Here is a 16180-nt window from a genome sequence, read left to right on the forward strand (position 1 = left end):
GGGCTGGATCAAAGGAAGCAACGTCACAACGTACGAACAACTCTTCAACCTCATGGTGTGGGAGCATCTATCAAACAATTGCTTCATTGAGCTCCGGCAGCACCTCCTCGACAGCAAATTGACTGATCCACGGCAGCTCGCAGCCGAGGCTGACCGGTGGGAAATCACCAGAGTGGGCCGAAATGGATCCTATGAACAGAACCGGAACAACAACGGTCAGCACCGTCCCCGAGGAGGAGGAGGGGGCCAAGGGCGAGGAAGAGACAACGCTCCGGTCGCCCCCGCTACCAGCTCCACCCCCCCGGCCAACCGGGGCAGCACCCCGGCGCGACCGGGATACAGAGCCAATGTCACATGTCACCGATGCCAACGAGTCGGCCACTATGCAAACGACCCAAATTGCCCGCAGTACCAGAGCCCAAGACCCCGCCAAGTGGCCGCTGCTGCCCTAGGGGAAGAACAGATCTCCGAGGAGCAGGAAGAATACGAACAAGAGCATCAAGAATGGGAGCCAGCCGCCATGACTTTAGCATGCTTAGGGGGGAAAGACATGGTCCCGCGGGTCCCCCTACCCGCTAACACCCGGAAGTACAGCCAATGGGTGAGCATCAATGGACGCCGGGCCGAAGCCCTCCGTGACACCGGGGCCAGTGTAACAGCCGTCCGCTGTCACCTGGTGACCCCAGAACAGTTCATACCAAACATTCTCTGCCCTGTCCGTTCAGCCGATAACTCAGAAAGTCTGTGTCGGATGGCCTGCGTCCCTTTCGAATGGGGAGGGGTCTCCGGCATGTTGAAAGTAACGGTCCGAGATGATGCTCCCGTAGACTGTCTCCTGGGAAATGACCTTGAAAGCTCGCCCTGGGCAGCCGTAGAACGAAGAGAACACCTGGGGATGTTGGGCGTCCCGGACTGGGCGTGCGTCACCACCCGGTCCATGGCCGCCCGTGCTAATCCCCGACAAGAGGAACCCGAATGGCCGGCGCCTCCTCCCCCGGTCACCCCAGTCGAAGACACCGACCGTGCCGTCCCCCCAGAACCAGCTCAACCTCCGGACCTCGCTGGCCTCGACCAGTGGCATCAAGAGGGGGGACCCACACAGGAACAGTTTCGCCAAGAGCAAAAGACCTGTCCCTCCCTCGAGGGACTCCGCCAACAAGCCCTCGCCCAGAGCGCAGGGGATACCTCCGGAACACATTGGGTCTACTGGGACAATGATCTGCTATACAGTGAACAAAGGATCGCGGAGTTGGGGGCCAGCCGAGTGCTAGTGGTGCCCCTCCGTTTTAGAGACTTCTTGCTAAACCTAGCCCACGATGTCCCCCTGGCGGGACACCTGGGTCAGGATAAAACCTACAGCCGCCTAGTAACCCACTTCTTCTGGCCCAAAATGAGGAATGATGTTCTCCAGCATTGCCGATCTTGCCCCACGTGCCAAGCCAGTGGAAAGAGCGGCCGCAAACTAAAAGCCCCCCTGCAACCATTTCCCGTGGTCACCACCCCGTTCGAGAGGGTCGGGATAGACATTGTGGGGCCTCTCAGTCTAGTCAAGGAAGGCTGGGAAATGCCCCCTCTAAAGAACCCCCCGGATGTCTTCAAATACCTCCTGACCCTCCGCAACCAGACCCGACGGTTCAGAGAACTGGCAAAAGCAAACCTGGAGGCCAGTCAAGAGGACATGAAAAAGTGGTATGACCAAAATGCCTCCTCCATCGAATTTGAACCCGGACAACAGGTATGGGTCATGTCCCCCACCGAGCCCTGCGCCCTGCAAGACAAGTGGACGGGGCCCTTCAAAGTAGTCGAACGTAAGGGTCCTGTCACCTATCTCATCGACATGGAATCTTCACGGAACCCCCTCCGAGTCCTCCACGCTAATAGGCTGAAACCCCACTTTGTGCGTTCAGAACTCAGCCTCCTGATGGCCACAGACAATGGAGCCGAAGAAGACTCTGAACCCCTTCCTGACCTCCTACGGACTGGGGAGAAAGATGGCTCCGTGGATGGGGTCCGACTCTCGGGAGCCCTCACCCTGGACCAACGCCAGGAATGTCGGGACCTCCTGTTGCAGTTCGCCGACCTGTTTTCCCTCACCCCAGGTGTCACTTCCTGGTGTGTGCACGATGTGGACACGGGGGACAGCCCCCCTATCCGCCACCGGGCCTACCGCGTACCAGATCGGGTACGGGCTTGCATCCAGGGAGAAGTAACCAAAATGCTCACCCTCGGGGTCATTGAGCCCTCAGACAGCCCCTGGGCCAGCCCAGTAGTACTGGTCCCCAAAGCAGCCGCTCCCGGCACCACACCGGAACTCCGGTTCTGCGTCGACTACCGGGGCTTGAATGCGGTCACCAGGACGGACGCACACCCCATCCCCCGGGCAGATGAACTAATCGACCGCATGGGAGCTGCCCGCTACCTCAGCATTTTCGACCTGACGGCGGGCTACTGGCAGATCGGCCTCACACCCCGGGCCCAAGAACGATCTGCATTTTCCACTCCTGATGGCCATTATCATTTCAAGGTCATGCCCTTCGGCATGAAGAATGCCCCCGCAACATTTCAGCGGCTAGTCAACCAGGTCTTGGCCGGGCTCGAAGGATTCAGCGCCGCCTACCTAGACGACATCGCTGTGTACAGCCACCACTGGTCCGACCACCTCCACCACCTCCGAGCGGTGCTACAGGCCCTTCAGCAAGCTGGCCTCACGATGAAGGCCAGCAAATGCCAAATTGGTCAGGGGTCCGTAACCTACCTCGGACACCAGGTGGGAAGCGGCCTGGTGGCCCCCCTGCAGCTTAAGATTGCCGCCATCCAGTCCTGGCAGCCCCCCATCACCCAGACCGAGGTCCGCGCCTTTTTGGGACTCACGGGCTATTACAGACGGTTCGTGAAAGACTATGGTACCATAGTGGGGCCCCTCACGGAGCTCACGTCCAAAAATCAACCCAAGAAGGTCAACTGGACCCCAGATTGTCAAACAGCCTTCGAACAACTGAAGGCCGCCATGTGCTCCGCCCCTGTGCTCCAGGCCCCCGACTACAGCCGGGAATTCGTCGTACAGACGGACGCCTCCGACCACGGCATTGGGGCGGTCCTGTCTCAATTGAACACCGAAGGCCTTGATCAGCCAGTGGCCTTCATCAGCAGGCGACTCCTACCTCGAGAACAACGCTGGAGCACCATCGAGAGAGAGGCCTTCGCCGTGGTATGGGCCCTCAAAAAGCTCCGGCCCTACCTCTTTGGCACACACTTCCGGGTGCAGACCGACCATCGACCCCTGCAGTGGCTGATGCAGATGCGGGGGGAAAACCCAAAGCTACTACGTTGGTCCATCTCCCTACAAGGGATGGACTTCACTGTTGAACACCGGCCTGGGCCAGACCACGCCAACGCAGATGGCCTGTCCCGGTTTTTCCGCCTCGACGAGGAGAGTCCCCAAGAGGATGGGTGACTCTCCCCGCCTTCAGCTGGGGGGGACGCATGTTGGACAGGCCACGTGAAGGGCCGCTCCCCCTCTGCCCGACCAGGCCCGAGCCCGGTCCCTCAAGTGTCACACACCACCACTTCACGCTTTCCGTCCCCTCCGGGACCCTTGCCTCTGAACATATCGACCTCGTGGGCCCGATCCCTCACTGGCCCGCGCGCCCAGCCTGGGCGCCATCTTGGACACTCCGCCACGAGGCCGCGTGGCCCCCGATCGACCCCAACCCTGGGCCTGGCCAGGCCTCAGACATCCCGGCACCATCATCCACCCAGGAGGTGAGCGGACTACTTGGCGGGTCAATGGGAGAAAGAGGTGTCGATGGCTCTCCCTCGCCAGGTGCCGCTCGCCCACCATCTCCCCGGGCGCTGGCTCCACCCCCCTGCTGGGTGTCTGGACCCCTTCATCCCGGACCCCCCAACCTCCAAGGGCGAGGGTCCGGACATCAAAGAGGATCAGCCCTATAACTGGGGCAGCTCCAGAGCAGGAAGGCAGTTGTATCCTGGAGTCGAGAGACGCAGTGAAGAACTCATCCTTGACGGACTACTGGCGCTGCCGTAGCCCTGCCTTGCGAACCATCGTCCTGCCTGTTGGCGCTGCCAAGACCTTCGTAATCATCATCGTCGTCGGGACCTGCTGGCGTGGCCGCGGACCGTTTGTAACCACCATCTTCATCGGGACCTGCTGGCTCCGCCGCGGACCGTCGCTTCCTTCATCCATCTCGGGACCTGCTGGCTCCGCCGCGGCCCGATCATCTAGAACGCCGAGCTCGAGGATTGAGAGCTATTTTCATCTATTGGTAACAAGACTGTCCCGCTACCCTTTTCCCAATCCAGAGACCAGAATCGAGGGGACCCCTGAGTCCAGACCTCCTTGTATAATTTTACCGTAACTAAAGAATTGCTGATAAAGTATCGTTGAACCTTATCCTGGTGTGGTGTCCGTCTGTGGGGGGGAAGTTACTTGTCTGTACGATCGCTGGAGACGGCTCTCCCCGGAGACCTCTCCCCTTGTCCTCGGCCGACCCTCCCGGTCCGTCTAACAGTGTACAATAGTTTTTTTTTAGAAGTACATTTAATTTTTGCTAAACTGCACGTTTCACGAAAAATACATTTGCCAGTACTTTATTTTTATTTCTCATATTAGTCAGGCGTGCAGCTACTCAATAGAGTGTCCCGGCGCTAGCGGAAACAGAGCGATAGTAGGAAAGCAAGCACACAGAGGCATGAAAGAAGATTATCGCTGAAACAACCATGTCTTAAGTTGTTTCCTGAACTGCAAAACGTCAGACGCTTGCCCGATTGCTAAAGGGAGTTCATTCCAAAGGTGTGCTACCTGGACTTGAAAAGAGCGACCTCCTCTGTGGGAACGATCGAATTTAGGCACACTCATCAAATATTGATGAGATGATCTTAGAGCTCTACTGGGTGTGTAGAAGCTCACTCTTCTCCTAATATAAATTGCCCCAGTACCATGTAAGGCTTTAAAAGCCAGTGTCAGTGCTTTGAACTGAATTCTGCGGTGTATAGGGAGCCTATGTAAATTCTTAAGATGGGGGAAAATGTGGGCTCTAGGGCCCAACATAAGAATGGCTCTGGCAGCCGCATTCTGCATGACCTAGAGTTTACTTAAAAGGCATTCTGGGAGACCTAAATAGAGGACATTTGCGTAGTCCAGCCTTGAAGTGATAAGGGCCTGGACCACTGTCCTTCTATGGGAGAGAGATAGAAGGGGTAAGAATTTTCGAAGCGTTTTCAGGGTTCCATAGCAAGTACCGACCGCTGATTGAACTAGGGTCTTCATGTCCAGTGAGTTGTCCAGTTTTACCCCTAGGTTTTTGGCAACTCCCACGGAGGTCTTTTGGGGGGGACGTATCAGGTGGCCGTCACTGTCCCCACACTTTGAGTATCTCTTTTTCACCAGGGAATGTCTTGAACAGAAAAGCCACACAAGATACATGCATAAGACTGGCTCAACTATAAAATATCTAGTTTAAAGAAAAGATGTTACTCGCCAAGACGTTTTCTACTCAAGCCAGTCTTCAGAAAGCAAAATTCGCGTGAAAATGTGCTTTTCCGAAGGGGTGAAAATGCTGCACTTTCAGCCTAATGCAAAATTGGAAATTAGGTGGCATTGACTAACAAACATTTCACCTTCAGTCAGTCTTGGCTTTTTAACCAGCAGTAAATTCAATAAAGAAAATATAGTTTAGCTTTTAACATTATAAGTAAGGACTCAAACCGTCACGCAGTCACACATAAACCCGCACAGTCAGAATAGTGTGAGTGCATGTCACGCCTGTGATGCATACTGGCCCTGTAAATGATTGCCAGTTCATTTTAATTCAGAGTTTGCTTAATTCATTACAATTATAGCCCACAGCTCAGCTATCCAAGGAGAGCGAGCAGACAGACTCTATAAAACTCAAACAGAGCTCTGAATCACTGATTTTAATAGCTCTATAAATGCACCTTTAGCTGACATTCATTACCCTTTCACCACACAGCTACATCTCTACCAGTGCCCCTCCATTTTATAATAAAAAGCCACTTGTTCTTCCAGTAGAGGCACCAGCTTGAATAGCACTGCTATTTTTCATATAATACTTAATGCAAACATCGTACACCTAAGCACATTGATACCATATACTCTCATCTAGGCATTCAGATAACTGATGCATGCAGCTATTACCAAATGACAAGCTTCATCCTGCTCAAAGACGTGCATCACATGACGACTGCAACTAAAATCAGATTTAATCCTGGCAGGTTCATGCAGGGACCCAGAGACTGCTTTGTAAGCGTTCCCCATTATTGATCCTATTCCTCAAGTCTCTTTTAAAAACTGTGATCCTTGGGGGTCAAGGCCCGACTCGGAACCAACCCAAGGGGTTGTGGGTACCGCCGAGCTCTTTGCCAGTGCCGGTTTTTGGCCGATTTTGTTACAGGGACGATTTTCCACCTATGCTGCAAAAACGGCCCTGTAACAAAAACGGCCCCCAGGGGCCCCAAACTGGATCCCCACCCGTGCGGCGAACCAGGGGATTGACCGGTGCCCGCTACGGCCAGTCCGGCCCTGCTTGAAGCCCACGGAACATGGCGGCAGTTCCGTGAGCTCTGACGACGCGGCACAGGCAGGGGACTTTTCTTTGCAGGTCCTGTGACCTTTTCTTCACCAGAAGTGTGGTTTCAGAGGACTGAACTGCCCGATGAGCATCTGGTAGTGTGGGTTGCACACCAGCAACGACGAATACCAGGTATTCCACAGCTTCAGCTGCCACCTCAGCTGTGGCCGCCATTCTGTAATGTGGCTGCTTCAACTCCTCACCTCTTCACATTAAAGTGACGAGCTGCCTATTTCCCCCCAGCCTCATTATGCGCTGTCACCAACGTAATGTAAGCTGATTCTGTGCATCGCCCCAAGGCTCTTCTCACTGCACAGTGCTTTTTTTGCCCTCTTCATACACTTTTAAGTCTTTTGTAAGGACTGCTACTCCTTTCATCTTTAATGCAACTGCCACAACTCCTCACTTTTTAATATGAAAGTGAAGCACTACATGCTTTGCTCCAGGCTCACTTTGCTCTCTCAACAACATACGGCAGCTTGATTCAGTGCACCACCTCAAGGCTCCTCCCACTGCACGGCATACTCCCACTCACAGCTTAAACTCTCCACTCTTCAGAAACGACAATTACTGCCTCTTTTTGTACAACGGTTGCCTCAACTCCTCACCTTTCACTATCAAAGTGATGCGCTACTTCACTTCACTACGCACAACGTAGTGAAGCCTGATTCAGTGCACCACCTCAAGGCTTCTGTCACTGCACGCCATACTACTGTTCACAGCATAACTACTCAATTCTTTAGAGACGATCGTTGCACCTTCTCTTTTATTTGTGTCTTTGCTATGTTTTTTTTTCTGCCTTTACCACGCGGGGATTATGTTAATCTGTTTCTCCACTCCCCAACCTTTCACAGAATGACAGCATTTCTCCTCAGTGAGTTCTGATCATATATATGCACAACAGAAACCTTTCATGTTTCCATAAAGATCCGGTACTTTGTGAATTTGTCTACTATTTGACCCTACCCACCACTTTTGCCCACACTCTCTATTTTTGCCAGCTTTTGTTTTTGACTCCTTTGCTGTTATTACTTGCATGGAAGTGGGTCTTTTTCCATATTAAGGGACCTCAATCGCATTTCTCCTGCTTTTATTCCTTTCCAACATCTCATGCTGTAATCATTTGTGCTAGTTTTCTGCATCTACTTAGAACCTTGTTGTCTGTTTGCTACCAATCTTGAGTCTCTTACATTAAGGCCACTGCCTTTTTCTCAAGTGTATCCTCCCAAAGTTTATGGGGAGGTTTCAGAGACTCAATTTCTCTACTTCATCTCCCACATGCAGATTCATTAAAAACTACAGTTTTCACTAAGTTTGCTGCAATGGAGGCTACCTCTGCTTCTCATCCAAAGATTGGCGCACCCTCACCCATGTCATCATTGGTGCCTGTTTTGGCAAATACAGCCAAAGCTTATCCTAAGCGCCTCAAAAAAAATCCTCTGTCTCCTGCAAAGTCACCACCTTCTGTCTCACTTGATCTGTTATTAGAAGAAATACGCTCTTTAAAACCCTTTATGAAAGAGACAAATTCTAAACTTAAATTTTTGACAGACAGGTGGTCCCAGTTGGACGAAATACTTCTCATAATAGAACAGAGTGTTTCTTCCTATAACGGAACTGAAAATAAAGCTCAAGCTCTTCAGTCACAAGAATCCTTCCTGCAGAAGCATGTAGAGCATTAGAAAATAGAAATTGATGGAATAACCTACGCATCTATGGCTTAACAGACAACACTGAAGGTGCGGACCCTCTCATCTTCTTCAAAATTCCTAAAGTGTTGGGCCTACCGGATGATATCACCTTCAACATTCAACGAGCACATAGATTAGGGCGTCGCCCTCTCGACACTTCTGGCCCTCATCGTCCCAGAGGTGTAATTCTAAATTTCCTGAAATATACAGATCTTCTCAAAGTTCTCCCAGCCTCTAAGAAATCACCTTGTATCTCTTGGTACATTCTTTTTTTTGGCAGGACTTCGCTAAAAGTACTGCAGAACGAGGCAGAGAATTTCTTAATTTAAGACCGGATCTTTGTGCTCTTGGTGCTCGATACGGCCTTTTCCATCCCTGCCTCTTTAAAGTCACATACAGAAACAAGAGAACCTCCTACAAAGACCCTGTTTAGCTGAAGAGTTTCCTCAGTACAAGCAGAGTTTAAACAATGGACACCTCTGGAGCTTCAACCTTTCAGTTTAACTGAGCGTTTGACTTTGTTTTTTATACTGTTGTTTTCACTTTTACATACCCTTTTGACTATTTAGTCATTTTACTCAAACAATTTCTGTTTTCTGTTGTATGATTACATTGTGAATGTTATTCTCAAATATTTCTTTTTGCTGTCTTATATAACTTGCCACTGTTATGTCATAAATTTACAATCTAGTAATATTGGTGGGAAGGGTTTTAGTATAAAGGGAACAATTCCGCTCTGCAGGATAAGCAGTTATCAAGTGTACATAGGACTAGGTAATATGGTGCTAACAGGAATGGGGTGACCCTACGAACCCCTTAACTAGTGTTTGGAACTCCAAACCCATATCATTAAAGCCAAAGACCTGTGCACACATAAATCAAAAACAGTGTCTGTTTATATTCAAAACAATTGCACAAAAGAAGTTTGCCACAAGTTATTCTTGTTTCATTTAATTCTTATTTGCATAAAGACCAGCCAGCCGACACATGTTTCGTCAAAGAACAGTCAACTTTGACTCTTCAGGGCCGTGTCGTAATAGACGGAATCAGTAATCCCCTTGCCGGTGATATGGTCCTTTGTAACTCAGTTTAAGCCTATATCAGTATTTGTATCAGTGAAGAAACCTGAAAATTAACCTGTAGATGGTCCGTTTCCTGTTATCCCAGACCTCGACCGGGTTGAAATTATCACCGGCAAGGGGATTACTGATTCCGTCTATTACGACGGGGCCCTGAAGAGTCAAAATTGACTGTGCTTTGACGAAACACTTGTCGTCTGACTGGTCTTTATGCAAATAAGAATTAAATGAAACAAGAATAACTTGTGGTTGAACTTATTTTGTTCAATTGTATTGAATATGTACAAACACTGTTTTTGATTTATGTGTGCACAGGTCTTTGGCTTTATACATTTACAGTCTAATCATATCTATTTCCATCTATAGGCATCCCTGCTGTATGTTTCTCCGTTGTCTCGCAGCATGTCATTTCCAGTTGCCCCTGTGTCCCCCTCCGTGAGATCTGGATGCTCCGCTCTTCGATGTGGTGTTACCCCCCTTATCCCCATTTTTAGATTTTCATAGGTATGTGTTTTTTCTTTTATGTTCCTCTTCTTTCATTCTCTGTCACTTTCCCTTTCCCTTTACCTTCCCACTTCCTCCCTTTGCTGACTTATTCCTTTACTTGCTATTTTTCTAAATTTCTATTTTTTACACTCTCCCTTTCTCTTCCTAATACAACTCATGTTACTTTTTTCCTCACTTAAATAATGTTGTGGACTTCTTCATACCAGCATTATATTCTGTCTGGTCTTGTTCACATAGTTCGTTCCATTGTTCATTTATGAAATTGAATATTGTTACTTGGAATGTCCAAGGTTTGAATCCACTGATCGAAAAACATGTTTTAACACACTTATCTAAATTGAAAGCAGACATAGCAATGATTCAAGAGTCACATCTCACAGATTCTGAGTCCATAAAACTGTAGAGAGATTGGGTTGGTGATGTCTTCTTCTCTCCGTGTTTTGCAAACACAATGGTGTTGTTACATTGTGTCACAAATCTCTTAATGTCAAACTTATTTCTCAAGGGAATGATGATGTTGGTCGCTGGATGTTTACAAATTTATTGATTGGGAAGGTTCCACTCTCTTTACTCAATATTTATGAAACAACTACCAATGACTCCCTCTTTTGGTCTCACCTTGAACAAACGCTGATGCTATATTCCCCGGACAAACTTATCTTAGCTGGCGATTGCAATCAAATTTTAGACCACTTCATAGACCGAAACTCTGTAACATCCTTTATCCCTTCTAAAGCTCATAAAGCATTTCTACAGTCCTTTTAACACAGACACCTGATTGACTCATGGAGATTATGCAATCCCACCCTGAGGGAATATACTTATTTCTCCCCAGTCCCCAGTCATATTGACCATATTTTTATTTCTCACAACATCACTCAATCCATACACTTTGCTGACATTGGCTCAATATTGATTTCCGATCACAACCCTATTTTTATTTCATTAGACATATTTCATAAACCTTCTACCCCCAGACGTTGGCTGGCTCTTTAATAATTCATTGTTTCATGACCCTGTTTTTACCTCCTCTTTTACTTCTTTTTTTGAAGAATACTTTCGTTTTGAATCAATCAGACACCCTCCCTTTTCACACTGTTTTGGACACCTTTAAGGCTGTGGCAAGTGATTTTGCTATTAGTTATGTCTCCAAAAAAGTCATACTGCTCGCAAAATGGCCACAGACCTTTTTTCAAAAATAAAGAGATTAGAACATTCCTACTATTCCACCAGGTCAGATGATTGCTTGGCTGAACTTATAGCTACTAAGCTTAAATTTAATAAGGACTCTACTGAAAATACCTCCTTGTACTTTCTCAAAACCAGTGCCAAATTTTATGGAGGCCAAAAATAAGTCTGGAAAACTATTAGCAAATTACCTTAAAGTTAAAAAACATAAGTCTAACATTGAGTCGGTACTTGATGATCGGCACCTACTCAAATATAAAGATTCTGACATTCTGCAATAATTTTATAATTTTCATGAATCCCTATATACACCTGAAGTCTCACCTAAAGACAAAGCCATTTCAGCATATCTTTCTTCTGATGATCACTCTTTTGATCTTCACTCAAACTTTGATTTATTGAAACTTGATATTTCACGGAATGAATTGCATACTGTGTTACTCATGCTTAAAAAGGACAAAGCCCCAGTCTTACTGTCAAATTTTTCCTACATTTTTCCCAGCTTCTCCTTCCTAAGTTACATAAACTTCTAACCTCATTTTCACAAGCAGTAACTTCCTCTGGTTCCTTTTTAGAAGCCCTCAGTTGTCTCATACCCAAGGAAGATAAAGACCCTTCTTTCTGTAAAAACTACAGACCAATTTCTTTAGTTAATTTTGATTATAAAAAAAATTCCAAGTCCTTGGCTCTCAGATTAGAATCACTTCTCCCCAATTGATTTGGTAGAGAACAATTGGGTTTAGTTAAGGGTTGTTACCTGACAGACAATATGAGTCTTTTCTAATATATACTCTCTAAATCCTCTCATCTTTCCGAGCCTCTAGCAGTTAGTGCTTTAGATGCGGAAAAAGCATGTGACAGTGTTTACTGGCCTTTTAATTTTTCCACACTCAAATGGTTTGGTTTTGGCCAAAAGTATCAATCAAAATTCTCTCCTCTATTCTTCCCCCACGGCGGCAATCTTTGCAAATGGCCGTACCTCCACTCATTTTACCTTGGAAAGAGGTGTTCGGCAGGATTGTCCTTTATCCCCTTTTTGTTCAATTTAGCTTTAGTACCTTTTATTCTCTAAAATTCACCAAAACACAGCTATTTCTGGATTTGCCTCTGGGAAAACTCATATTCAGTTAGCTGCATTAGATATTCTGCTATTCCTTTCGAAACCCCAATCTTCCCTTCCTAATTTCCTAAAAGAAACACTGTCTTACTCCTGTGTCTCTGGCAATAAACTCAACAATAACAAATACAAAATTATACCCCTGACTAAGTTCACTTTTAAAGATGTTTTTCAAGTAGCCAATTTTAAATAGAACTCCCAACATATAAAGTACTTAGTCATGTACTTCTCTACATCAATCAACTCGTTAGTCTATTAATCTTGATCAATGCCTTTTGAAACTCTCTTCCTTAATAGACAAATGGCACCCCTTATATCTCTTCTGGTAGGGAAGATTGGACACAATAAAAATGATGGAGGTGTTAACTTTCCTGATTTTTTTGCCTGCCACACAGCTTTCATCTTACGTCAAATATCTCATTGGCTAATTGGTTCTAAGTCGAACTCTCCATTATGGGTTTCACTTGAACTTTCATATCTCACCCCTTTCTCTTTTCAAGAATATTTATCATTTACTCACAAATCCCAGAAACTTTCAAATCCTTTTGTTCAGCACACTAACAAAATATTGGATCCCTTCTTATTAGGTGGTTCCGCTGACATAAGTTCACTCTTGCACTTCACTATTTGGCATAACAAACACGTATTGATTAATGGTAAACGTTTTTATTGGAAATCATGGTGACAAAAAGATCCTATCTGGGTCAACCATCTAATCCAGAATGATACACTCATATCTTTCCATCAAGCTCAGGCTATTTTTGAATTCCCTACCTCCTTTTATAATAAATATCTATTGCTTCACAATGCTTTGACCTAAGTCCTTGATCGTACTGTTCGCACTCCTGTCTCATCCAGCACTTCTCCCAGTATTCCCCAGGACTTCGTCTGCTCGTATCCTAAAGCGTCAAACATTTACGCTTGTCTGATCAGTCTCTTAGAGATAAAACTAAATGGGAATTGGACTGGGAGCCCAATTTGGGTGTAAACTGGCCCATCTCTTTATAGAACATTTTTTTGCTTATGATACAAAAATCTTCTAGAGCAGCTAGCACCATGCAAACACTCTTTTTTATATATAATAGATTTCTCCTTCCTCTCACATTTCTTAATAAAATAAATGCAGATGTACCTCATACCTGCTGGTCATGCTCCTCCATAAATGCTGATTTAAACCTTATGCTCTTCACTTGCCCTTACGTACATGATTTTTGGACATGTGCCTGGAAGCAAATTACCTTAATCTTTAATTCTACGGTATCAATAAATCAATCAATCATTTGTAAAGCGTACTACATACCCGCCAGGGTCAAGGTGCTGGGCGGAGGGGGCGCTACTGATCGAACAGCCAGGTCTTGAGTATCCTCCTGAAGGTCAGCAGGTCTTGGGTCTGTCGTAGGCTCAGTGGGAGGGTGTTCCATGTCTTGGCGGCGAGGTGGGAGAAGGATCTTCCACCGGTGGTTGCTCTTCGGATGCGTGGAAAGGTGGCGAGTGAGAGGTCGGCGGAGCGTAGCTGGCGGTTGAGAATGTAGAAGGAGAGTCTGTTGAGGTAGGCTGGGCCGGTCTTGTGGAGTGCCTTGTGGGGGTGTGTGAGGACCTTGAAGGATATCCTCTTGTTGACGGGAAGCCAGTGCATGTTTCTCAGGTGGGGGGTGATGTGGCCGTGGCGTGGTACCTTGAGGATCAGTCATGCCGAGGTGTTTTGGATGCATTGTAGTCGTTTGATGATCTTGGTCGGGGCTCCAGCGTAGAGGAAGTTTCCGTAGTCGAGTCTGCTGCTGACGAGGGCCTGGGAGACTGTCTTTCTTGTATCTGTCGGGCTCCTTTTGTAGATCTTGCGGAGAATGCGGAGGTTGTTGAAGCAGGAGGAGGAGATGGCGTTGACTTGCTTGGTCATTGAGAGCGTTGAGTCAAGGATGATTCCCAGGTTGCGTGCGTGGTCGGTGGGTGTCAGGGCTGCCCCTAGTGCCGTCGGCCACCAGGAGTCGCCCCAGGCTGAAGGGTTGGAGCCTAGGATGAGGACCTTCGTCTTGTCCGAGTTCAGCTTCAGACGGCTGGCCTTCATCCAGTCGGCTACAGCGTTCATTCCTTCGTGGAGGTTGGCTTTGGCGGTGATGGGGTCCTTGGTGAGGGAGAGGATCAGCTGAGTGTCCTCGGTGTAGGAGATTATGTTTAGGTCCTGCTGTCGGGCTATGTGTGCGAGCGGGGCCATGTAAATGTTGAACAGCGTCGGGCTGACGGAGGATCCCTGGGGTGCGCCGCAGATGATCTCCGAGGCTTTGGACGGAGTGGGGGGAGGCGGATGATCTGGGTTCTGCCAGAGAGGAAGGAGGTGGTCCAATCCAGAGCCTTGTCTCAGATCCCTGCAGTGTGGAGGCGTGCGCATAGTATGCGGTGGCAGACGGTGTTGAAGGCGGCAGAGAGGTCTAGGAGGATGAGTGCTGCAGTCCCGCCGTTGTCCAGCAGTATCCCTCTCCCTTTCCTATCTTTTTTTAGGCTCTCTTTCTAATGAATGGCCTCATTTACATATAAACATGCAAACTTTAGACTTACTTTTGGGAGTAGCCTTTCATCAGATTACCAAGCATTGGAAATTTGTCCTACCAGGTTTGGTGGTGTGCCGTCTGCCATAACCACAGATTGGATACTGTCTATGGATATCCTGTGTCTCTAGCGGTAAAACGTTTACAAATATGGTCTCCAGTTATGAAGTTTATTGATTGCTATGCTAAGCTTTCTCACGCACATGCCATCTCTGTACAAGAAGTCTTAAAACCTCCTTGACATTCTGTTTTCTATGTTAACATAGTTTAATTCTACTCTATAGCAATGTGTTTTTATATTTTTAATATGTAACCAGACATGTTTTTTCATAATATTGTATTTTTCCCTATCCTATTTCTTTCTCTTATTGATGATGTAAATATGATTTCATGTGTCATTATTCATTTTTATGTTGCATTGTACTTATACCTTTTCCTCTATTCTTGCCTTCTTCCTTCTACTTTGATAAACGTTCTTTTTTCAAACAAAAAAAAAAACCGTGATCCTTCTTAATATTGGCCGAACATCCGGAATAGTATGTGAATTTCATGCCAAAGTCCCTGACCGACGAGCAGGGCCGGTGCATGATTGTCACATGCAACCTTCTTATTAAGGACCTGTTCTGAAACAGATTACAATGAGGTGCTTGGTAACCTGCAATCTCCCAGTTCTATGTATAGGACAACGCTATGGCAAACTTGGTTCCTGAATTCTTCCAATTTTTTGGCAGTTATACATTTTGAATATCAGACTGATACAAGGAGGTGCACAGAATCCTACAGTTGGCAACTTAGTCAACAGACTACTACTCCTTCCTTATACCTCATAATTTAATCTAGTTCCGATTTTATTATTATTATACCCTTGCAAAGGATGAACTATTCGGTAGACTATTATTGGATGTAATTTTGCAACGAACTTCCATGTCCTTTACAATGTCACCTAAAATGTCAAATTACCGAAAAGATTATACCAGATGAATATCACCTTACATCCACACACACTCGTGGTTGAAGAAAGCCAATGGATGAAAGTGGCGGACCCATCCCACGCTATTCATATAGTAAGCAATAGGTGAGTTTGACAGCTTTGCTGTCACCTAAGGCTTCAAAAAATGATAAACTACAGCACAGTCTCCACATGCAAGGTGCCACATTTTTTGTAACACAAAATAGCATTAGAAATGATGGATGAATGCTTGAATTAATCTCATTCGCATGTTTTGGTCGTTAATCTATGCCACATGCAATCCATTGTTTTTTAGTTTATCTGTGTGACTACAGATGGGATACTGTAATATGCATATCAGTTTTAGCCCAAAAAGAAAAGCCCATTTACTTCAGGACAATTAATCAAAGCTGAAGTGAACAGTAGGGTTTGATCTGAGAAGCATGGCCGTGTATAGTACTATGCACCATTGGCCAGCCAGTATAGGCATGAACTCTC

Source organism: Lissotriton vulgaris, chromosome 2_1 (assembly GCF_964263255.1).
Source record: "Lissotriton vulgaris chromosome 2_1, aLisVul1.2, whole genome shotgun sequence".
In the NCBI taxonomy this organism is placed as follows: domain Eukaryota; kingdom Metazoa; phylum Chordata; class Amphibia; order Caudata; family Salamandridae; genus Lissotriton; species Lissotriton vulgaris.